Source organism: Pristiophorus japonicus, chromosome 14, assembly GCF_044704955.1.
Source record: "Pristiophorus japonicus isolate sPriJap1 chromosome 14, sPriJap1.hap1, whole genome shotgun sequence".
NCBI lineage: Eukaryota > Metazoa > Chordata > Chondrichthyes > Pristiophoridae > Pristiophorus > Pristiophorus japonicus.
In genome coordinates, this window is record NC_091990.1 from 157,500,703 (window position 1) to 157,524,738 (window position 24,036).

A 24,036-nucleotide genomic window follows, 5' to 3' on the forward strand; every position below is an offset into this window, starting at 1 on the left:
GGCTGAGGCATTACTATTTATCCTCTTGTTTTCAGCGAACAGGGATATAAAGGGCTTGTGATCGGTATCCAGCTCAAACTTGAGGCCAAACAGGTACTGATGCATTTTCTTTACCCCGAACACACACGCTAATGCCTCTTTCTCAATCATGCTGTAGGTCCGCTCTCGACCTTAGACAAGCTCCTGGAGGCATAGGCAACAGGTTGCAACTTCCCCGCAACATTAGCTTGTTGTAATACACACCCGACTCCGTACGACGATGCATCACACGCTAACACAAGTCTTTTACATGGGTTATACAATACAAGCATCTTGTTGGAGCATAAAATGTTTCTGGCTTTCTCAAAAGCAATTACTTGTTTTTTTTTCCCCATAACCAGTTCTCACCTTTACATGCAGGGGCTCTAAGAGGGTGCTTAACTTAGAAACATAGAAACATAGAAAATAGGTGCAGGAGTAGGCCATTCGGCCCTTCTAGCCTGCACCGCCATTCAATGAGTTCATGGCTGAACATACAACTTCAGTACCCCATTCCTGCTTTCTCACCATACCCCTTGATTCCCCTAGTAGTAAGGACTTCATCTAACTCCTTTTTGAATATATTTAGTGACTTGGCCTCAACAACTTTCTGTGGTAGAGAATTCCACAGGTTCACCACTCTCTGGGTGAAGAAATTCCTCCTCATCTCGGTCCTAAATGGCTTCCCCCTTATCCTTAGATTGTGTCCACTGGTTCTGGACTTCCCCAACATTGGGAACATTCTTCCTGCATCTAACCTGTCTAACCCCGTCAGAATTTTAAACGTTTCTATGAGGTCCCCTCTCATTCTTCTGAACTCCAGTGAATACAAGCCCAGTTGATCCAGTCTTTCTTGATAGGTCAGTCCCGCCATCCCGGGAATCAGTCTGGTGAACCTTCGCTGCACTCCCTCAATAGCAAGAATGTCCTTCCTCAGGTTAGGAGACCAAAACTGTACACAATACTCCAGGTGTGGCCTCACCAAGGCCCTGTACAATTGTAGCAACACCTCCCTGCCCTTGTACTCAAATCCCCTCGCTATGAAGGCCAACATGCCATTTGCTTTCTTAACCGCCTGCTGTACCTGCATGCCAACCTTCAATGACTGATGTACCATGACACCCAGGTCTCTTTGCACCACCCCTTTTCCTAATCTGTCACCATTCAGATAATAGTCTGTCTCTCTGTTTTTACCACCAAAGTGGATAACCTCACATTTATCCACATTATACTTCATCTGTCATGCATTTGCCCACTCACCTAACCTATCCAAGTCGCTCTGCAGCCTCATAGAATCCTCCTTGCAGCTCACACTGCCACCCAACTTAGTGTCATCCGCAAATTTGGAGATACTACATTTAATCCCCTCGTCTAAATCATTAATGTACAGTGTAAACAGCTGGGGACCCAGCACAGAACCTTGCGGTACCCCACTAGTCACTGCCTGCCATTCTGAAAAGTCCCCATTTACTCCTACTCTTTGCTTCCTGTCTGACAACCAGTTCTCAATCCATGTCAGCACACTACCCCCAATCCCATGTGCTTTAACTTTGCACATTAATCTCTTGAGTGGGACCTTGTCGAAAGCCTTCTGAAAGTCCAAATATACCACATCAACTGGTTCTCCCTTGTCCACTCTACTGGAAACATCCTCAAAAAATTCCAGAAGATTTGTCAAGCATGATTTCCCTTTCACAAATCCATGCTGACTTGGACCTATCATATTACCTCTTTCCAAATGCACTGCTATGACATCCTTAATAATTGATTCCATCATTTTACCCACGACCGATGTCAGGCTGACCGGTCTGTAATTCCCTGTTTTCTCTCTCCCTCCTTTTTTAAAAAGTGGGGTTACATTGGCTACCCTCCACTCCATAGGAACTGATCCAGAGTCAATGGAATGTTGGAAAATGACTGTCAATGCATCCACTATTTCCAAGGCCACCTCCTTAAGTACTCTGGGATGCAGTCCATCAGGCCCTGGGGATTTATCGGCCTTCAATCCCATCAATTTCCCCAACACAATTTCCCGACTAATAAGGATTTCCCTCAGTTCCTCCTCCTTACTAGACCCTCCGACCCCTTTTATATCCGGAAGGTTGTTTGTGTCCTCCTCAGTGAATACCGAACCAAAGTACTTGTTCAATTGGTCCGCAATTTCTTTGTTCCCCGTTATGACTTCCCCTGATTCTGACTGCAGGGGACCTACGTTTGTCTTTACTAACCTTTTTCTCTTTACATATCTATAGAAACTTTTGCAATCCGTCTTAATGTTCCCTGCAAGCTTCTTATCATACTCCATTTTCCCTGCCCTAATCAAACCCTTTGTCCTCCTCTGCTGAGTTCTAAATTTCTCCCAGTCCCCGGGTTCTCTGCTATTTCTGGCCAATTTGTATGCCACTTCCTTGGCTTTAATGCTATCCCTGATTTCCCTTGATAGCCACGGTTGAGCCACCTGCCCTTTTTTATTTTTACGCCAGACAGGAATGTACAATTGTTGTAGTTCATCCATGCGGTCTCTAAATGTCTGCTATTGCCCATCCACAGTCAACCCCTTCAGTATCATTCGCCAATCTATCCTAGCCAATTCACGCCTCATACCTTCAAAGTTACCCTTCTTTAAGTTCTGGACCATGGTCTCTGAATTAACGGTTTCATTCTCCATCCTAATGCAGAATTCCACCATATTATGGTCACTCTTCCCCAAGGGGCCTCGCACAACGAGATTGCTAATTAATCCTCTCTCATTACACAACACCCAGTCTAAGATGGCCTCCCCCCTAGTTGGTTCCTCGACATATTGGTCTAAAAAACCATCCCTTATGCACTCCAGGAAATCCTCCTCCACTGTATTGCTTCCAATTTGGTTCGCCCAATCTATGTGCATATTAAAGTCACCCATTATAACTGCTGCACCTTTATTGCACGCACCCCTAATTTCATGTTTGATGCCCTCCCCAACATCACTACTACTGTTTGGAGGTCTGTACACAACTCCCACTAACGTTTTTTGTCCTTTGGTATTCTGCAGCTCTACCCATATAGATTCCACATCATCCAAGCTAATGTCCTTCCGAACTATTGCCTTAATTTGCTCCTTAACCAGCAATGCTACCCCACCTCCTTTTCCTTTTATTCTATCTTTCCTGAATGTTGAATACCCCTGGATGTTGAGTTCCCAGCCCTGATCATCCTGGAGCCACGTCTCCGTAATCCCAATCACATCATATTTGTTAACATCTATTTGCACAGTTAATTCATCCACTTTATTGCGGATACTCCTTGCATTAAGACACAAAGCCTTCAGGCTTGTTCTTTTAACACCCTTTGTCCTTTTAGAATTTTGCTGTACAGTGGCCCTTTTTGTTCTTTGCCGTGGGTTTCTCTGCCCTCCACTTTTCCTCATCTCCTTTCTGTCTTTTGCTTTTGCCTCCTTTTTGTTTCCCTCTGTCTCCCTGCATTGGTTCCCATCCCCCTGCCATATCAGTTTAAATCCTCCCCAACAGCACTAGCAAACACTCCCCCTAGGACATTGGTTCCGGTCCTGCCCAGGTGCAGACCGTCCGGTTTGTACTGGTCCCACCTCCCCCAAAACCGGTTCCAATGCCCCAGGAATTTGAATCCCTCCCTGTTGCACCACTGCTCAAGCCACGTATTCATCTGCACTATCCTGCGATTCCTACTCTGACTATCCCGAGATTATTACTTTTGAGGTCCTACTTTTTAATTTAGCTCCTAGCTCCTTAAATTCGTTTCGTAGGACCTCATCCCTTTTTTTACCTATGTCGTTGGTACCAATGTGCACCACGACAACTGGCTGTTCTCCCTCCCTTTTTAGAATGTCCTGCACCCACTCCGAGACATCCTTGACCCTTGCACCAGGGAGGCAACATACCATCCTGGAGTCTCGGTTGCGGCAGCAGAAACACCTATCTATTCCCCTCACCATTGAATCCCCAATCACTATTGCTCTCCCACTCTTTTTCCTGCCCTCCTGTGCAGCAGAGCCAGCCATGGTGCCATGAACTTGGCTGCTGCTGCCCTCCCCTGATGAGTCATCCCCCTCAACAGTACCCAAAGCAGTGTATCTGTTTTGCAGGGGGATGACCACAGGGGACCCCTGCACTACCTTCCTTGCACTGCTCTTCCTGTTGGTCTTCCATTCCCTATCTGGCTGTGGACCCTTTCCCTGCGGTACGACCAACTCGCTACACGTGATACTCACGTCATTCTCAGCATCGTGGATGCTCCAGAGTGAATCCACCCTCAGCTCCAACTCCGCAACGCGGTCTGTCAGGAGCTGGAGGCGGATACACTTCCCGCACACGTAATCGTCAGGGACACCGGAAGTGTCCCTGAGTTCCCACATGGTACAGGAGAAGCATAACACCCGACCGAGCTCTGCTGCCATGACTTAACCCTTATATACACTTAAATTGGCAACAACAATGTTAAAAGTTACTCACTGATATAGAAGAGAAAAAAGAAAAACTACTCACCAATCACCAGCCAATCACTTACCCTCTTGGCTGTGACGTCACCTTTTGATTTCTTTCTACTTCTTTTTTGCCTTCTCCCTGTAGCTGCACAAGCACGCCTTTTATAGGCCTCTCCACGCACCTCCTTGACGCTGCTCCCGACTGCCGCCGACGCTGGGCCCCGGACTCCCTGCTGTGCCTTTTATAGGCCTCTCCACGCACCTCCTCGACGCTGCTCCCGACTGCCGCCGACGCTGGGCCCCGGACTTCCTGCTGTGCCTTTTATAGGCCTCTCCACGCACCTCCTCGACGCTGCTCCCGACTGCCGCCGACTTGTGTAGGAAGTTACCAAAATAGTTGAGGAGTACCAGGAACGACCGCAGCTCCGTGATGTTCTGTGGCCTGGGCGCATACCTGAGAGTCTCTGTCTTGGCGTCTTTGGGCCGAATGCCGACCGCCGTGATCTTTCTCCCCAAAAACTCCACTTCTGTTGCCATGAAGATGCATTTCGACCTCTTTAGCCGCAGCCCTATGCGATTCAGTCGCTGGAGGACCTCCTCCAGGTTTTGTAGGTGTTCGACGGTGTCCCAATCCGTGACCAATATGTCATCCTGAAAAACCACCGTGTGTGGTACCGACTTGAGTAGACTCTCCATGTTTCTCTGGAAGATCGCTGCAGCTGACCGAATTCCAAACGGGCATCTGTTGTAGATGAACCGTCCCTTGTGCATGTTGATGCAGGTGAGGCCCTTCGAAGACTCCTCCAGCTCCTGCGTCATGTAGGCCGAAGTCAGGTCGAGCTTGGTGAACGTCTTGCCTTCTGCCAGCGTCGCAAATAGGTCATCTGCCTTAGGTCGCGGGTAGTGGTCCTGTAGCGAGAAACGATTAATACCGTATATACTCGCGTATCATGCGACTTTTGAAGACCTAAATTGTAACCTAAATTTGGGGGGTCGCATGATACGCGAGATACAAAATTTGCGGGTGTGAAGTGCTGGCCAAGATTCGGCTGTTAGGCTGTTAAGCAGAATCTCGGCATGCTCCAACAATCCTCTATGTAAAGACATTTCTCTTGGTTTCTCCTCTCACTCTCCATGATGGTTGTAAATCGAATATCCCTGGTTAATATTAGTTCCTCGATACTCATGACCAAATCATTAGTTTATGTGGAAAACAAGCCAAGTTCCTGCAGCACACTACTAACTACATCCTCCCAATGCAAAAAAAAATCCATTTGACTCCTGCTGAAATTCTTCTCTTCAGGGGGAGAGAGAGTCGCGGAGGTCGGGGGGTGAGAGAGAGTCGCGGAGGTCGGGGGGGGAGAGAGTCGCGGAGGTCGGGGGGGGGGAGAGAGAGTCACGGAGGTCGGGGGGGGAGAGAGAGTCGCGGAGGTCGGGGGGGAGAGAGTCGCGGAGGTCGGGGGGGGGAGAGAGAGTCGCGGAGGTCGGGGGGGGGAGAGAGAGTCGCGGAGGTCGGGGGGGGAGAGAGAGTCGCGGTGGTCGGGGGGGGAGAGAGAGTCGCGGAGGTCGGGGGGGGAGAGAGAGTCGCGGAGGTCGGGGGGGGGAGAGAGAGTCGCGGAGGTCGGGGGGGGGAGAGAGTCGCGGAGGTCGGGGGGGGGAGAGAGAGTCGCGGAGGTCGGGGGGGGAGAGAGAGTCGGGGAGGTCGGGGGGAGAGAGTCGCGGAGGTCGGGGGGGGAGAGAGAGTCGCGGAGGTCGGGGGGGGAGAATACGGAGAGAGAGCACGGAGAGAGAGTACGGGGAGAGAGTACGGAGAGAGAGCACGGAGAGAGAGTACGGAGAGAGAGCACGGAGAGAGAGCAGAATCCACTTGATGTTTCATGTTAAGGTCTGTATTCGATCTCAAAAAAGTGACTCGCATGATACATGAGATATATGGTAAAATCATGTTTTGGGGCCGAAAATTTAGAGGTCGCATGATACGCGAGATCACAGGATACGCGAGTATATATGGTAGTTACTTTATAATCGCCGCAATCCTGACCGTGCCATCACTCTTGAGTACTGGAACAATCGGACTGGCCCACTCGCTGAATTCCATTGAGGAGGTGATGCCCTCATGTTGCAGCCTGTCCAGCTCGATTTCCACTCTCTCCCTCAAGAGGTACTGCTCGCACCTTGTGGTGAATGGGTCGTGCCTCTGGGACCAAGTGGATCCGTACCTTCGCCCCGGAAAAGTTTCCAATGCCTGGCTCAAAAAGGAAGGAAATTTGTTAAGAACCTGGGTACATGAGGCCTCATCGACATGTGATAGCGCTCGGATGTCATCCCAGTTCCATCGGATTTTGCCCAGCCAGCTCCTTCCAAGCAGTGTGGGACCATCGCCCGGGACAATCCAGAGTGGCAGTTCGTGCACCGTGCCCTCGTAGGTGACCTTTACCATAGCGCTGCCCAGGACAGTGATGAGCTCTTTGGTGTACGTTCTCAGTTTCGTGTGGATGGGGCTCAGGGCTGATCTGAGTGGCTTGTTGCACCACAGTCTCTCAAATATCTTTTTACTCATGATGGATTGGCTAACGCCAGTGTCCAGTTCCATGGCTACAGGTAAACCATTCAATATTACATTTAGCATTATAGGTGGACATTTCGTCGAAAATGTGTGCACCCCATGTACTTCAGCATCTGCCTCCTCACTCTGAGGCTCGAAATTGCTTTGATCCACCATGGACGGATCTTCCTCTGCCACGTGGTGGTTAGCAGGTTTTGCAGAGCTTGCAACTCATGTGGAAGCTCGTTGGAGGTGCCCCATTTTTCCACAGCTTTTGCAAACATACCCTTTGAAGCAGCATGAATAGGCTGAATGGAAGCCTCCACAACGCCAACAAGATGTGAATTGCCTTGCATTCATCCTTTGTTGCGGACTCTGAGTCATCTGGGTCACCTGAGGCTTGCTGGCATTTGCAGACTCGTGGTTTCTGCCCTGTACATTTCTGCTCGCAAACACAGATCCAGTTAATTTATGAACATTGCTCGCACTTGTGTGCTGAGAGATTTGTTTGGTGTTATCACTGGTGGACATAAACGCCTGTGCTATCGCAATGGCCTTATTGAGGATCAGTGTCTCTACAGTCAAAAGTTTTCGTAGGATGGTCTCGTGGCCAATGCCCAGTACAAAAAAGTCTCTGAGCATCTGCTCCAGGTAGCCATCAAACTCACATTGTCCTGCAAGTCGCCTTAGCTCGGCTGGCTACAAGTACTGGTCTATCCGTTTAACGTAGGCTTCGCAGTCCTCACCCTCCGAGAACTTCTCCAGGATGCCCACAGTCTGCTGCATCTTTGCGTTGGGTTCGTATACTGGTCGCCAGTTATTGTGTTCCGAACACAGATGAGACTGCACACAGGGAGATTAAAGTAACAGTGATCTCAATCTTTGTAAAGACACTCCAGAGTGAGGAACAAGCCTTAGGGGCCGGCTTATATACAGTGCTCCCAAGGAATGCTGGGATCCCTTGGGACTTCAGAGGATGCGCTCCCTGGTGGCGGAACATGAGAGTGCATGCTTTACAGATTCACAACATAACCGATGCCAGCAGACTTCAACCGGCGGGAGACAGGCTCAAGCCTGGATCACCTCACCCCCTTGGAGGTGATGGTGCTGCCCATTTTTGGCATGGGAATGTTTGTGCCCATGGTCAGCAGCAGGGCTGAAAGACTAGAAGATGCTGGTATGCACATTTATTATCTTCATTCTCACATTCCACTTTCCCCTCACCCCACAATCTCTTCTGATTTACAAACTGCACATGGTGTAAGCATACACCTCTTGCTTTTCCACACCCTCACCCCTCACCACAACCCTACCTTTGTGCCTTTCTCATTTCACACACTCAAGAGATGCAGCTTGCCCAGCCAATTGGTCAACATGAAGAGAGAGAGGAGAGGGAAGAAGAAGAAAAAACATGTTCACTCGATTTTACACTCCCAGCCACGAGGTCAGATACCATGTACTTTAGAGGATAGATTAGACACAGGTTCTGCATGTGATGAGACACCAGGCACGGGTGGCCTGTAGCCAGGGCAGGGGGAAAGTGTCGTGCAGCTATCAGCTCCCTGGGCGGCGAGGTTGCACATGAGTTCTACTGCACAGGACTCAGATGAAGACTTTGATGAGGTGGCCTACAGAAGATCGCTGATGGGTATGCACAATGAAATGCTTGGTACATTGGCAGGCCTGCCAGAAAGCCTGCATGCAATTTCAAGGAACATGGAGGGATCCAGCTCCAGACTTGCACAAGGCTTTGGGCAGAGCATGGAGCCCATTCTTTCCAGCTCGTAAGAGGAGGGCAGATCCTTTAACGCGCTTGTGGACCCAACCATCATGCCACATCTGATGGCTGAAGTGTCAGCTTCCATTGCAACATAAGCAGAAGTCACTCAAAGTCTGAATGCTGCAGTGGGAGCTCAGACTGAAGTCATGTCAACTCAGCTTGTTGCCATGCAAGCACAGACTGCCGGCAGCATGGCTGGATTTATCAGCATTGAGAAGATCTTGCAGGGTGTCACAGCAATCCAGCAGTCTGTACTCCAGCAGATTACTAAAATTGTTGAGGCACTGCCCTGGGGGAGTGGCAGTGAATCCATGGAGGACAACCCTGCTGTCCTCTCTCAGGATGACAGCATTCTTCCACCACAGTCACTCTGCCAGTGCCCTGGCAGTTGCCTGTCAGCCAGCAGGCCCAGGCTGCTGCTGCCCATGCCGAGGTGGTACAGTCCAAAGCCAGGCCTATTAGGCCCAGATCTCCTAAAAGTGATCCTGCAAAGCCATCTGCAGTCACTGAAAGTCAGCAGCCTTCCACCAGCCATGTAGCAGTTGCAGAGTAGTAGTGCATAGGAGCATTCGGATAGTCAAAGGCACACGCAAGACAGTCATGGAGGGAATACATAAGGGTGATTAGTTAATTTTTTGATGTATTATTGGATGGATAGATGGATAAAGTTTGATTGGAATGTTTGTTTTGTTTCAGCATTGTGACCAAGAGGAAGCTGAGACGGTCAGTAACACAGGGAAGGGCAGGTGTGGGACTAACATTGACCAGGAATTGGTGTAGCATTCACTCATACCGCAGGCAGATGATTTGTTCCCGGATATCCCAGCCAGCAAGAAGATGTCTGGGTTGCCTCCGTCCTTCTCTTTCTCTTCCTCCTCCTTCTCTTACGCAGCCTCCTCTTCAGCCTCCTCTTCATCCTGCTCTTGAGCTGGTGGCTGTAAAAACAGTTATTGCATACACAACATTAGGCGACGAGGCAACAAAAACCTTTGCATGCAAAAATGAGCACAATTGGATTGTTGGAGCGATTAGTGGAAGGAGAAGATCATGCAGACTTTGTGAGCCATTTGAGCCAGTTCTTTGTGGCCGACAAAATGGAGGAGGTCGGCGATGCAGATCAGTGCCAGGCAGTGTTCCTCACGGTTTGCGGTCCAAAAATGTATGGTCTGATAAAGAATCTACTCCTGCCTGTGAGTCCAACAGAGAAGACGTATGAAGAATTGTGTACACTGGTACAGGACCACCTTAAGCCAGATGAAGGCATCATCATCTCGAGGTACAGATTTTACACGCACGTTCGCTCAGAGGGCCAGAATGCGGCGGAAATCGTTGCCGACCTGAGACGTCTAGTGGAACTGTGTAAGTTTGGGGGTGTGTTGGCAGACATGCTGCGGGACTTCTTTGTAATCGGCATCAACCATGAGGTGATTCTGCGTAAACTACTGGCGGTGGAGACGTTGGACTTGAACAGGGCCATCACGATCGCTCAGTCATGCATGACGACGGATCGAAGTCTAAAGCAGATATCAGTGAAAAATGGACACTCGGCAAATACTGTAAATATGATTGTTTCGGCGTTCGGCAGAGCCTACCCGACTGCATACAAGAAACCTGTGGCTGCCCAAAGTCCACCAACGGGAATGCATCCGATTTCTCCGTGTTGGCATTGTGGGGGAAATCACCAGCACCAGCAGTGCCAATTTAAGCAATATAGTTACAAAGGCTGTCTGAGAGTAGAGCATTTCCAGCACAAGTGTCCACAGATGAGCAAGCGTGCTGCAACACACCACGTGGAGTATGATGGTCAGACTAGCGCGGATCCAGATACGCAATCCAAGATACCAGAGGAGGAAGTGTATGGACTGCACTCATTCCTAACTAAGAGCAAACCGATAATGATCAATGTGAAATTTAATGGGGTGCTGGTATCGATGGAACTGGACACAGGGACAAATCAATCGATAATGAGCCTGAGGGCATTCGACAAGCTGTGGAATACAAAGGCTGAGAGTCCCAGGCTGAGTCCAGTCAATGCCAATTTGCGCACGTACACCAAAGAACTCACAACAGTGATTGGCAGTACCACAGTTAAAGTGTCGTATGACAGTGCGGTTCATGGGTTATTGCTATGGATTGTCCCAGGCAATGGCCCAATGCTGTTCGGCAGGAACTGGCTTGAAAAAAATCAGATGCGATTGGAATGACATCAAGGCGTTGTCATCGGAGAAAGATACATGTGCCCAAGTACTGAGCAAGTTTCCCTCACTGTTCGAACCAAGCATCGGCAACTTCACGGGAGCCAACATGCAGATCCACGTGGTCTCAGATGCAAAACCCGTCCATCATAAAGCTCGGGCAGTTCCGTATATGATGAGGGAGAAGGTCGAAATCGAACTGGACAGACTCCAGCGTGAAGGGATCGTATCACCGGTTGAATTTAATGAATGGGCCAGCTCCATTATTCCTGTGCTGAAAAGTGATGGCACGGTCAGAATCTGTGGAAACTATAAGGCTCCGATCAACAGGATTTCGAAACAGGATCAGTACCCGTTAGCGAAGGCTGATGAATTGTTTGCAATGCTAGTCGAGGGTAAGTCATTCACCAAACATAAGAACATAAGAATTAGGAACAGGAGTAGGCCATCTAGCCCCTCGAGCCTGCTCCGCCATTCAATAAGATCATGGCTGATCTGGTCGTGGACTCAGCTCCACTTACCCGCCCTCTCCCCGTAACCCTTAATTCCTTTATTGGTTAAAAATCTATCTATCTTTGACTTGAAAACATTCAATGAGCCAGCCTTAACTGCTTCCTTGGGCAGAGAATTCCACAGATTCACAACCCTCTGGGAGAAGAAATTCTTTCTCAACTCGGTTTTAAATTGGCTCCTCCGTATTTTGAGGCTGTGCCCCCTAGTTCTAGTCTCCCCTACCAATGGAAACAACCTCTCTGCCTCTATCTTGTCTATCCCTTTTATGATTTTAAATGTTTCTATAAGATCACCCCTCATCCTTCTGAACTCCAACGAGTAAAGACCCAGTCTACTCAATCTATCATCATAAGGTAACCCCCTCATTTCTCGAATCAGCCTAGTGAAACGTCTCTGTACCCCTTCCAAAGCTAGTATATCCTTCCTTAAGTAAGGTGACCAAAACTGCACGCAGTATTCCAGGTGCGACCTTATCAATACCTTATACAGTTGCAGCAAGACCTCCCTGCTTTTGTACTCCATCCCTCTCGCAATGAAGGCCAACATTCCATTTGCCTTCCTGATTACCTGCTGCACCTGCAAACTAATCTTTTGGGATTCATGTACAAGGAAGAGGTGGGCACCGGAGGGACTGGAGTGCATCATCACGCAACCAAATTTTAATTTGATTTTACGTTTTAAAGTTTAATTTGTTTTAATTGCCGGTGCTTTTATAGGGGGCACTGGAAAAATGTGATTTTAGCGCCCAAAAAAAACCCCCAAAAAAATGAAAAACACAAAAAAAAACAAAAAAAGGAAAAAAGGGCCTTGTAAATGTCTGGTGTGTCACCCAGGTCGGGTGGCACGGTTTAATGTTTTATGTTTTTGCAGGTGAACTCCAAAAAGAGTTTCATGTACAAGGACCCCCAGGTCCCTCTGCACCACAGCATGTTGTAATTTCTCCCCATTTAAATAATATTCCCTTTTACTGTTTTTTTTCCCAAGGTGGATGACCTCACACTTTCTGACATTGTATTCCATCTGCCAAACCTTAGCCCATTCGCTTAACCTATCCAAATCTCCCTGCAGCCTCTCTGAGTCCTCTACACAACCCGCTTTCCCACTAATCTTAGTGTCATCTGCAAATTTTGTTGCATTACACTCTGTCCCCTCTTCTAGGTCATCTATGTATATTGTAAACAGTTGTGGTCCCAGCACTGATCCCTGTGGCACACCACTAACCACTGATTTCCAACCAGAAAAGGACCCATTTATCCCGACTCTCTGCTTTCTGTTCGCCAGCCAATTCTCTATCCATGCTAATATATTTCCTCTGACTCCGCGTACCTTTATCTTCTGCAGTAACCTTTTGTGTGGCACCTTATCGAATGCCTTTTGGAAATCTAAATACACCACATCCATCGGTACACCTCTATCCATCATGCTCGTTATATCCTCAAAGAATTCCAGTAAGTTAGTTAAACATGATTTCCCTTTCATGAATCCATGCTGCGTCTGCTTGATTGCACTATTCCTATCTAGATGTCCTTCTATTTCTTCCTTAATGATAGTTTCAATAATTTTCCCCACTACAGATGTTAAACTAACCGGCCTATAGTTACCTGCCTTTTGCCTGCCCCCTTTTTTAAACAGAGGCATTACATTAGCTGCTTTCCAATCCACTGGTACCTCCCCAGAGTCCAGAGAATTTTGGTAGATTATAACGAATGCATCTGCTATAACTTCCGCCATCTCTTTTAATACCCTGGGATGCATTTCATCAGGACCAGGGGACTTGTCTACCTTGAGTCCCATTAGCCTGTCCAGCACTATCCCCCTAGTGATAGTGATTGTCTCAAGGTCCTCCCTTCCCACATTCCTGTGGCCTGCAAATTTTGGCATGGTTTTTGTGTCTTCCACTGTGAAGACGGAAGCAAAATAATTGTTTAAGGTCTCAGCCATTTCCACATTTCCCATTATTAAATCCCCCTTTTCATCTTCTCAGGGACCAACATTTACTTTAGTCACTCTTTTCCGTTTTATATATCTGTAAAAGCTTTTACTATCTGTTTTTATGTTTTGCGCAAGTTTACCTTCGTAATCTATCTTCCCTTTCTTTATTGCTTTTTTAGTTATTCTTTGCTGTTGCTTAAAATTTTCCCAATCCTCTAGTTTCCCACTAACCTTGGCCACCTTATACGCATTGGTCTTTGATTTGATACTTTCCTTTATTTCCTTGGTTATCCACGGCTGGTTATCCCTTCTCTTGCCGCCCTTCTTTTTCACTGGAATATATTTTTGTTGCGCACTATGAAAGAGCTCCTTAAAAGTCCTCCACTGTTCCTCAATTGTGCCACCGTTTAGTCCTTGTTTCCAGTCTACTTTAGCCAACTCTGCCCTCATCCCACTGTCGCCCCCTTTGTTTAAGCATAGTACGCTCGTTTCTGACACAACTTCCTCATCCTCAATTTGTATTACAAATTCAACCATATTGTGATCACTCATTCCGAGAGGATCTTTTACGAGGAGATCGTTTATTTTTCCTGTCTCATTGCACAGGACCAGATCTAAGATGGCTTGCTCCCTTGTAGGTTCTGTTACATACTGTTCTAAGAAACAATCTCGTATGCATTCTATGAAAACTGGACTTGACGTCGGCCTACATGACACATGAGCTGGTCGAGACAACGTAGAGACTTATGTGCATTAACACGCATAAAGGACTGTTTATTTATCACGGGTGCCCTTTTGGAATTCGCTCGGCTGCAGCAATATTTCACAGGAATATGGAGAGTCTACTGAAGTCTTCCCAGAACCGTCTTGTTCCAAGATGACATACTGATCACAGGTCGTGACTCCGAGGATCATATGAACAACCTGGAAGAGGTTCGACATCATCTGGACAAAGTGGGACTCAGATTGAAATGCTTGAAGTGCATCTTCATGGCACCAGAGGTTGAATTCCTGGGGAGGAAAATTGCTGCTGATGGCATCAGGCCCATGGACGCGAAAACCAAGGCCATCAAGAATGCACCCAAGCCTTAGAATGTGACGGAGCTGCGTTCGTTCCTGGGTCTACTCAACTATTTCGGTAACTTCCTACTTAAATTGAGCACCTTATGAGAACCACTGCACCAGAAATGGTGACAACTGATGTGGGGTGCATCTCAAGACAGAGCTGTTGAGAAAGCCACTATTCTGCTTTGCTCTAACAAGCTGCTGGTACATTATGACCCATGTAAACGTTTATTATTGGCCTGTGACAATGCTTCGTCATATGGAATTGGTTGCGTACTCCAACAAACTAATGAGTCGGGTAAACTTCAACCAGTCGCGTATGCTTCAAAATGTTTGTTTAAAGTGGAAAGAGCCTACAGCATGGTAGAGAAAGAAGCACTCGCCTGTGTGTATGGGGTTAAAAAAATGCATCTGTACCTATTTAGTCTTCGGATTGAACTGCAGACAGATCACAAGCCGCTCATTTCACTGTTCTTTGAAAACAAAGGTATCAATACTAATGCCTCATCCCGCATCCAGAGGTGGGCGCTGACATTATCCGCTTATGATTATGTCATTCGCCATAGACCTGGCACCGAGAATTGTGCCAATGCTTTGAGCCGTCTGCCGTTGCCCACACCGGAGGTGGAAATGCCACAACCGGCGGACCTATTGTTAGTTATGGATGCTTTTGAGAGTGAAGGAACCCCTGTCACGGCTCAACAAGTTAAGACCTGGACCAGCCAGGACCCAATTTTATCGGTGGTGAAAAGTTGCATCCTCAAAGGTGATTGGTCTGCCATACCTAAGCAAATGTGTGAGGAGACCAAACCTTACAATCATTGCAAAGATTAACTGTCTATTCAATCGGATTGTATACTGTGGGGCAATCATGTTGTTATGCCCAAGAAAGGGAGAAAGAAATTTGTACGTGAGCTACATAGCACACATCCCGGCATTATAATGATGAAAGCCATCGCCAGGTCTCATGTATGGTGGCCGAGAATTGACTCTGAGCTGGAATCACGTGTGCATCAGTGCAACACTTGCATGCAGCTCAGCAAAGCACCAGCAGAATCGCCGCTGAGTCTGTGGTCATGGCCGTCCAAACCATGGTCCAGGATCCACATAGACTTTGCAGGTCCCTTCCAGAGGAAGATGTTTTTAGTTGTGGTGGATGCATATTCGAAGTGGATGTGTAATCATATCATCCAGCACATCCACAGCTACTATTAAGAATCTCAGTGTCATGTTCGCGACAGATGGTCTGCCTGACATCGTTGTTAGCGACCAACGGATCGTGCTTCACCAGTCAGGAGTTTCAAGAGTTCATGAAACTCAATGGTATCAAACATCGGTGGTCAGCACCGTTCAAACCTGCATCCAATGGTCAAGCAGAACGTGTTGTCCAAATCATAAAGCAGAGTATGAAGCAAGTAACCCAAGGGTCACTGCAGACCCGCCTGTCATGCATACTGCTTAGTTACAAGACAAGACTACACACGCTTACCGGGGTCACACCTGCTGAACTAATGATGAAGAGAAGTTTTAATCCCAAGCTATCTCTTGTACATCCTGACTTGATGTTGAATATAGAAGACAAAGTCAGCAAGGGTATCACGATCGCGCAGCTGTGTCACGTGATATTTCTGTAAATGATCCTGTGTATGTTCTGAATTATGGTCAGGGTCCCAAGTGGATCGCTGGTACTGTCATGGCCAAGGAGGGCAACAGAGTATTTATTGTCAAGCTCAAAAATGGGCAAACATGCAGGAAACATATGGATCAGACAAAGCTGCGGCACATAGACGAACCGGAACAGTCGGAGGAAGAGACAATCGATGACCAACCAACTTATCCCCAGTCATCAAAGAATTCAGTGGTCATCAGTGAATCAGGACTTTCAATCACTGACATGTTCAATGAAAATGGACTTTCAATCCCTGACATGACCATTGCCACTCCCACCAGGTCAGCCACCCAGCCACCAGTCACAACAGACTCTGAACACTCACCCACAGCTGGAGTTGAACTGAGACAGTCAACCCGGGAGCGTAAAACACCGGACCATCTCAATTTGTAAAAGACTAAGTTAACACCTCAGAGGGGGGTATTGTCATGTATGTACTTTTGGGATTATTAGCCACTCGATGACGTCACTGTTGGAGGCCATTGGGCTGCACGCGCGTGTGTGCAGCCCAAGTATAAAAGGCCAGGCATTTTGTATAGGAGTCAGTTTGGGCCTTAATACAGCAGAGCCAAGGTCATACCTCTTGGAGTTAAACAGTACTCAGTCTCACAGTTATTGCATACACAACAGTGATGATCCCTTTAAATAGAGCTGGTGCGGGTACTTACTGCTGCTGAACGTATGTTCAATTGTGCGAGCTTAACACAATGTGTTAGTTCCAGTAATTATGATGAAAATAGCAGTTCTGGCATCAAATCAGCATTGCACACTGATTGATGTCACAATCTGCCTGCTTACCATGCTTCTAGCACACGCTCCTAACAGCCGCCCTACCACCCTCAGCGAGATAACATTCGACGTGGCCTACACCAGAAGTGTGTACATGCTGCTCAGATGCCATTTTGGTCCCAAGTCGGCACCCGTAGCGCCCAAACAACGGGTGCCTTGCAACTGTATTTCTAAGCCAATGCATCCACACTCACATAGAAATAGAATTACTTGTAAAATGCTTAAGTAGAGAATAGTCGAAGGTTAAGTGGCAAAAGTGATATTAGCATGAGATAATAGGAAGCATAATAAGAGAAAGCAAAGAAATAAAAGAAATACATGACACGGAGAGTGTGGGGGTAGCTGAAGGAGGTGGGGGACAGTAAGGCGGAATGGGAAGCAGGAAAAACTGACAAAGCACAACAGACTACAGTAGCCTGGAAAAAAAAACAGATCAACACCAAGGGTGTGGTAGCATAATGGCAACGTTACTAGATGAGTAATGCAGAAGACCATGAATTCAGATCCCACCGTTGCAGTTTAACTATTTGAATTCAGTATAACAAAAATGGAAATAAAAAGCTGGTGTCAGTAAAAGTGGCAAGAAGCTGTCAAATTGTCATCAGAACCCCACTGGTTCATTAATGTCCTTTCGGAAAGGAGATCTGGTGTGACTTGTTTTTGGGCCCCTTTAATGAGCTACGTGGCCCATTCAACAGTCCGCGCATGAGTTTTTTCAATGTAAAAGCCAGCCAAAGAGGACCCCTGGAATGTTGCGCAAAAGGGAACAATGTATGTGACTCCAGTAAATTTTTCTACTCAAATTGTAGCAGAGGAATTTTATGTGTTATGAATTTATATGATAATATTACACAGTGCCTCTTCCAGGCATTTATTCTTTATTCTTTATGGAAAGCAACATTAACTGCAGTGCTGGTACTGAACTAGTTATCTGAGGCATCACTTTTCCTGCCTTTTAAATGAATTAATATGAAGAATAAACCTAAGTGTGCTTTTGTCAAATTTGCAATAAGAGTTCTTTTATAGAGAAATTGCCCTCGAGGAAATGAATTTCTATTTGGCAACATCTTACATTAATTACAATTTTTTGGAAGATGTTTAATTTTATTTCTTGTAGTTGATTTACTGGCAGACTCATTGAAATTTCAGGGCTGAACACACAGAGATTAACCACCAGTTGATTTTTAAAAATTCTTTCATGGGCAATGGGTGTTGCCCATCCCTAATTGCCCTTGAGAAGGTGGTGATGAGTCGCCTACTTGAACTACTGCAGTCCGTGCGGTGAAGGTACTCCCATAGTGTTGTTAGGTAGGGAGTTCCAGGATTTTGAACCAGCGCCAATGAAGGAACAAGGGGGGCAAAAATTCTGGCCTCCCAGGTCTGTACGGAGTGTATACGGGCCTGGGAAGACATCGCAAAAAACGGTTTTCAGCGCACAATGCGCATGCGCTGAAAACCGGCTTTTCCGATCTGTCAAGCTGCAGCGTGACAGATTTTCCATATCTTGGGAGCAAGGACATTTTCAAAGGCAAGATTGCGGGATTTACCCATATTTTGTCAGCAAATATCCTCAAAACTCTTGCGCCTGCTTTTAAAATGCACAAAAACATTTCAAAATAAAATTATAAAAACATATGTTATTGTTAAAAAACCCTCCCCACGATGGTAAGTTTATTTTAAACCATAATTAGAAAAACATATTAAAAAATTGGAAAATTATATATTTTTGAATAATAATATATAAGTAACTTTAATTTAAATTAAAAATATGTGATGTATTTTTCTATTTTTTGTTATTAGTTTTGTGTGTTTGAGGGTTTTCTCATTCATAATAATGGAAACTCCAACTTACGGAGTTCTCATTATTATGAATGAGAACATACTTTACCTGATTGGCTGTCCAGAGCCATGTGACTGCAGCTCCAGCCCTGCGCACGCCCTGATGTGTGCACGCGCTGCGAAGCGCAGTCAATGGAGGCCTCAGGACTGGGAACTCGCATGGGCACAGCAGCTTCGAGTAAGTGCACATTTTTTTACCAGATCGCCCGCGGGAAGCAACTGACTGGGATTTCTGGGCCAATATATTTCCAAGTTAGGATGGTGTATGAGTTGGAGAGGAACAGGTGTTGGTGTTCCCATGAGCCTGCTGTCCTTGTCGTTCTAGGTGGTAGAGGTCGTGGGTCAAGCTTCTTGAGTGTTGTTGGAGCTGCACTCATCCAGGCAAGTGCAGAATATTCCATCACACTCCTGACTCGTGTCTTGTAGATGATGGAAAGGCTTTTGGGAGTCAGGAGGTGAGTCACTTGCCACAGAATACCCAGCCTCTGAGCTGCTCTTGTAGTCACCGTATTCATGTGGCTGGTCCAGTTAAGTTTCTAGTTAATGGTAACCCCCAGTATATTGATGGTGGTGGATTTGGTGATGGTAATCCCATTGAATGTCAATGGAAGGTAGCTGGACTATGTTATTGGAGATGATCATTGCCTGGTGCTTGTATGGCACGAATGTTACTTGCCACTTATCAGCCCAAGCCTGAATGTTGTCCAGGTCTTGGGCATGCAGGTACAGCCTGCTTCATTACCTGAGGAGTTGCGAATGGAACTGAGCACTGTGCAATCATCAGCAAACACCACCACTTCTGATCTTATGATGGAGGGAAGATCTTTGATGAAGCAGCTGAAGATTGGTGGAACTAGAACACTGCCCTGAAGAACTCCTGCAGTGATGTCCTGGGCTGAGATGATTGGCCTCCAACAACCACAACCAACTTCCTTTGTGCTAGGTCTGTCACCAGCCAGTGGAGAGTTTTCCCCGTGATTCCCATTGCGCTGAAAACCGTTTTTTGCGATGCCTTCCCAGGCCCGTATACACTCCGTACAGACCTGGGAGGCCAGAATTTCTGCTCCACGATGCCACACTCTAATACTGACTTGATGTCACTCTCACCTCACCTCTGGATTTCAGCACTGTTGTCCATGTTTGGTCTACAGCCTGTTACTTAAGGGGCCAGAATTTCCCCTTTGCGCAGGGCCAGTTGGCACTAACGGATTAACGCGTGGACGCGGTGGCCACGTGCGGAATTGCCCCAGGGCTCCGCTGGCGAAAAGTGGTTTGTACTGTGCCTTGTGATTAGAACACCGGCGCGACGCAAAAAAAAAAACATTTAGTGATTTGACCACCCCAAACCCAGCGCGGGGCAATTTTGACCCTTTAAGATTTAACAGGCTCTTGACCAAACATGGACAAAGAGCTGAATTCCACAGTTTAAGGGGATGAAATTGCCCCTTTCCTTAAGCCCTGTTACCATCGCAAATCGGTGGCCATGCTGCGGAGTGCAATGGTCGGCGACTTTTCATGCAATGGCCGCCAGTATCAAAATTCCGCTCCTGCGGTATCCTGGCTGTGAGCCGCTCTCTCCTACTGCTCTGCTGCTGCCGATCCATGCTAAGTGATCATCAGACTGTGCACCGCCGATGTTCTCCCCACCACCCCCAACGGCGAAATTCCACCGAGAAAATCTTCCTCCCGCTGGGCGGTGCCAAAAGCTGCTTTTCTCAGGCGGTGCAGTGAGGCTGTGGCCTTCTAAAATGACGGTGCGGCTCCCATTAAAGGGGAGGACGCACTGCCGTTGTGGCCATGTTTTTTATTGTCGGCTGACTGCCATGTCGGGCCGACAGTTATGCCCCCCCGGGTTCGGCCGGGCCGCCAACAGGCAGCCCGGCACCCCCTCTTGGGTGCCAGGCCGCTAGCCCGGCTGAAATCGTCCCTGGTGGCCCAGTGGACCAACCTTTAAAAATCATGCAAGCTCTCCCCTTTAAGTGAAGGGGAGAGCTGTGGTTACACGGCACCGTGATGACATCACCAATGCTATGCTGATGACTGACAGCAGCGGTCATTACACAACCCCCCCCCCCCCCCACCCCCCACAACTTCCGCCCCTCTCGTGTGCTCACCGCTGCATATCCGCCCCCATTATGAGCGACTTCCGGTCCGCCGGAGAAAAAAAGCCAAAGAGCAGAATTTCGCTCAAGAGGCCACCACAACCACAGCGGCAGTGAAAACACTAGAAACAGGGTGTGTGTGCCCCATTTCCAGTGCTGGGCAAATTTGGCCCCGAATATTTGTTAAAAGTAAACTGCAGCTTTGTAGAAGATATGGGTAATCTTATTACACTCCACTCTTGGTTTAGAGCCTATCAAGATAGGAGCACAGGTTGGAGATAGGGCTAGAAAGCAGTGCATCATCAGACACACTATAAACAGTGTAATAGTATATCTGCTGGTATTAAAAAATAGCCAGCGTCCCAAGGTCCACTTTTTCTAGATGATGGCAGTTGCAACACCAATCATGAAGTTCAACATCACCAAGGACTGGACAGTATGTTTGATTGGTGCCTCTGCTATTGTACTGAAAATCCAACCCTCCATCAGCAGTGCACCGTAGCTGCAGTATATATGACCTACAGAATGCATTGCAGCAACTCATCAATATTACTTTGACAACATTTTGCTCCCCTGAGACCTTTGCCACCATGAAGGACAACAACAGCAATGTTGTTATAACACTATCACCTCCAAGTCACACATCCTGATTTGGACATAAAAACATAAGAAATAGGATCAGGAGTAGGCCTTTCAGCCCCTCGAGCCTGCTCCGCCATTCAATAAGACCATGGCTGATTTTCTACCTCAACTCCACTTGCCTGCATTATCCCCATATCCCTTGATTCTCTTAATATCCAAATATCTATCGATCTCTGTCTTGAATATACTCAACGACCGAGCCTCCACAGAATTACAAAGATTCACCACCCTCTGAGTGAAGAGATTTCTCCTCATCTCAGTTCTAAATGGCCGACCCCTTATTCTGAGACTATAACCCCTCGTTCTGGACTCCCCAGCCAGAGGAAACATCATCCCTGCATCTACCCTGTCAAGCCCTGTAAGAATTTGTAGGTTTCGATGAGATCACCTCGCATTCTTCTAAACTTTCGAGAATACAGGCCTAGTCTACTCAATCTCTCCTCATAGGACAATCCCCCCATCCCAGGAATCAGTTTGGTGAACCTTCGTTGCACTCCTACTATGGCAAGCATATCCTTCCTAATGTAAGGAGACCAAAATTGTACACAATACTCCAGGTATATAATTGCAGCAAGACATCCTTACTCTGATACTCAAACCCTCTTGTAATAAAGACCAACATACCATTTGCTTTCTTAATTGCTTGCTGTACCTGCGTGTTAACTTTCAGTGATTTGTGTACAAGGACACCCAGGTCCCTCTGAACACTAACATTTCCCAATCCCTCACCATTTAAAAAACTTTGTTTTTCTATGTTTCCTACCAAAGTGGATAATTTCATATTTCTCCTCATTGTATTCCATTTGTCATGTTCTTGCCCACTCACCTAGCCATGTATTGCAATTCCTTCACTACTGCTGGGTCAATACAAACATACGAGCAATGAAGGATTGGTAAAGACTGTCATGTATGTAACCTTCATGTAATTGTAACCTTCATGTAACAATACTGTATACTGTATACACCTAAAAAATGCACACCTTGACCACAGGGGGTGAACTTGTGGGAGACACTCCTCACCTGGTCATCCAGGTATATAAAGGGAGGTCCCACGCAGGGTCATCACTTCTTGGTCCTGTGAATAAAGGTTAGGGTCACAGAGTGACCTTGTCTGCAGAATGTGCCTCGTGTGAATTTATAGTAGTGTGTAAGGACACAACAAAGACCATCTGGTTCAATGAGCCTGTCCCACACAATTGCGATACCTTGTGTATCACAACATAGACACTCCACCCCACCCAAAACCATGTGATCTCCTGGGAGAGACAAAAAAACAAAGAAAACCCAGGCCAATTTGGGAAACAAAATCTGGGAAACTCCTCTCCGACCCATCTAGGCGATTGAAACTAGTTCAGGAGATCATTCTGGCTATTAAATTCCCTGCAGTACCTCCCTGTAGAAACAAGTCCAGCTTTCGCTTGAAGGAATTCTGCGAGTCTGCATCCACCAGAGGTCTATTATTCTCTGGGAAAAGATCCACTTCCTGACAATACCCATGAATTCCCTACCTAACACCATTGTGGGAGTGCCATCACCACAGGACTAGAATGGATCAAGGAGAAGGACCACTAGCACCTTCTCAGGGTAACTAGGGCTGGGCAATAAACGCAACCTCACCAGCATCATCCACATCCCAAAAACAAAGAAAGAAGCATATCCTTGGAGTGGTCTCGCAGCCTGAAAAGCTGTTCATGACTTCCCTGCATTTCCTGTTTAATCGCGTTTTCCATCCTGTGCCATTATTTACCGCCTTTTCTACAACTGATGTAGAATCACATCAAAAATGATCTAAGATTCCAAAGAGATATCAACTGCATTTCCCTTGTTGCCATGTCAACAGTTTTTGGGGAAAACTTCAGCAGGTTAGTTAAACATGACATTCCTTTCCTGACTCTCCCTTGATAACTTTTCCAAGTGTTCACCACTGGATCTCTTCTACATCGTTGTTAAACATACTGGGCTCCGAAAGGTCACATTTCGACACATCCTGGCATAACTGCCGAGATCTGCCCGCTGGGAACCTCTGCGGCAGACATTCCAGGATCACGGAGCTACCCAATACACAATCTTATTACATTCTTGGCACAATTCAAAGCACATCATAAACAATGGAGAACTTTTGAAATACATACAGAAAATGCTGGAAACACTCAGCAGTTCAGGCAGCATCTGTGGGGAGAGAAACAGAGTTAACGTTTCAGGTCGATGACCATTCATTACAATAGCACTGAACACTTTGCCGGGAGCACGTGGAAGCCAAGTACATATGGCGGAAGGAGCGTACAACATTTCAAGCACCCCATCCACCCATCCCTCCATCTGCCACACCTGTGACAGAGACTGTATTGGTCTCAACAGTCACCTTAGGCAGTCCCCTAGTTCTAAGAAGAAGTTTTATGCCCTTTCGTTAGAAAGGTCAGCGACCTGAAACATTAACTCTGTTTTTCTCTCCACAGATGCTGCCTGACCTGCTGAGTATTTCCAGTATTTTATGTTTTTATTTCAG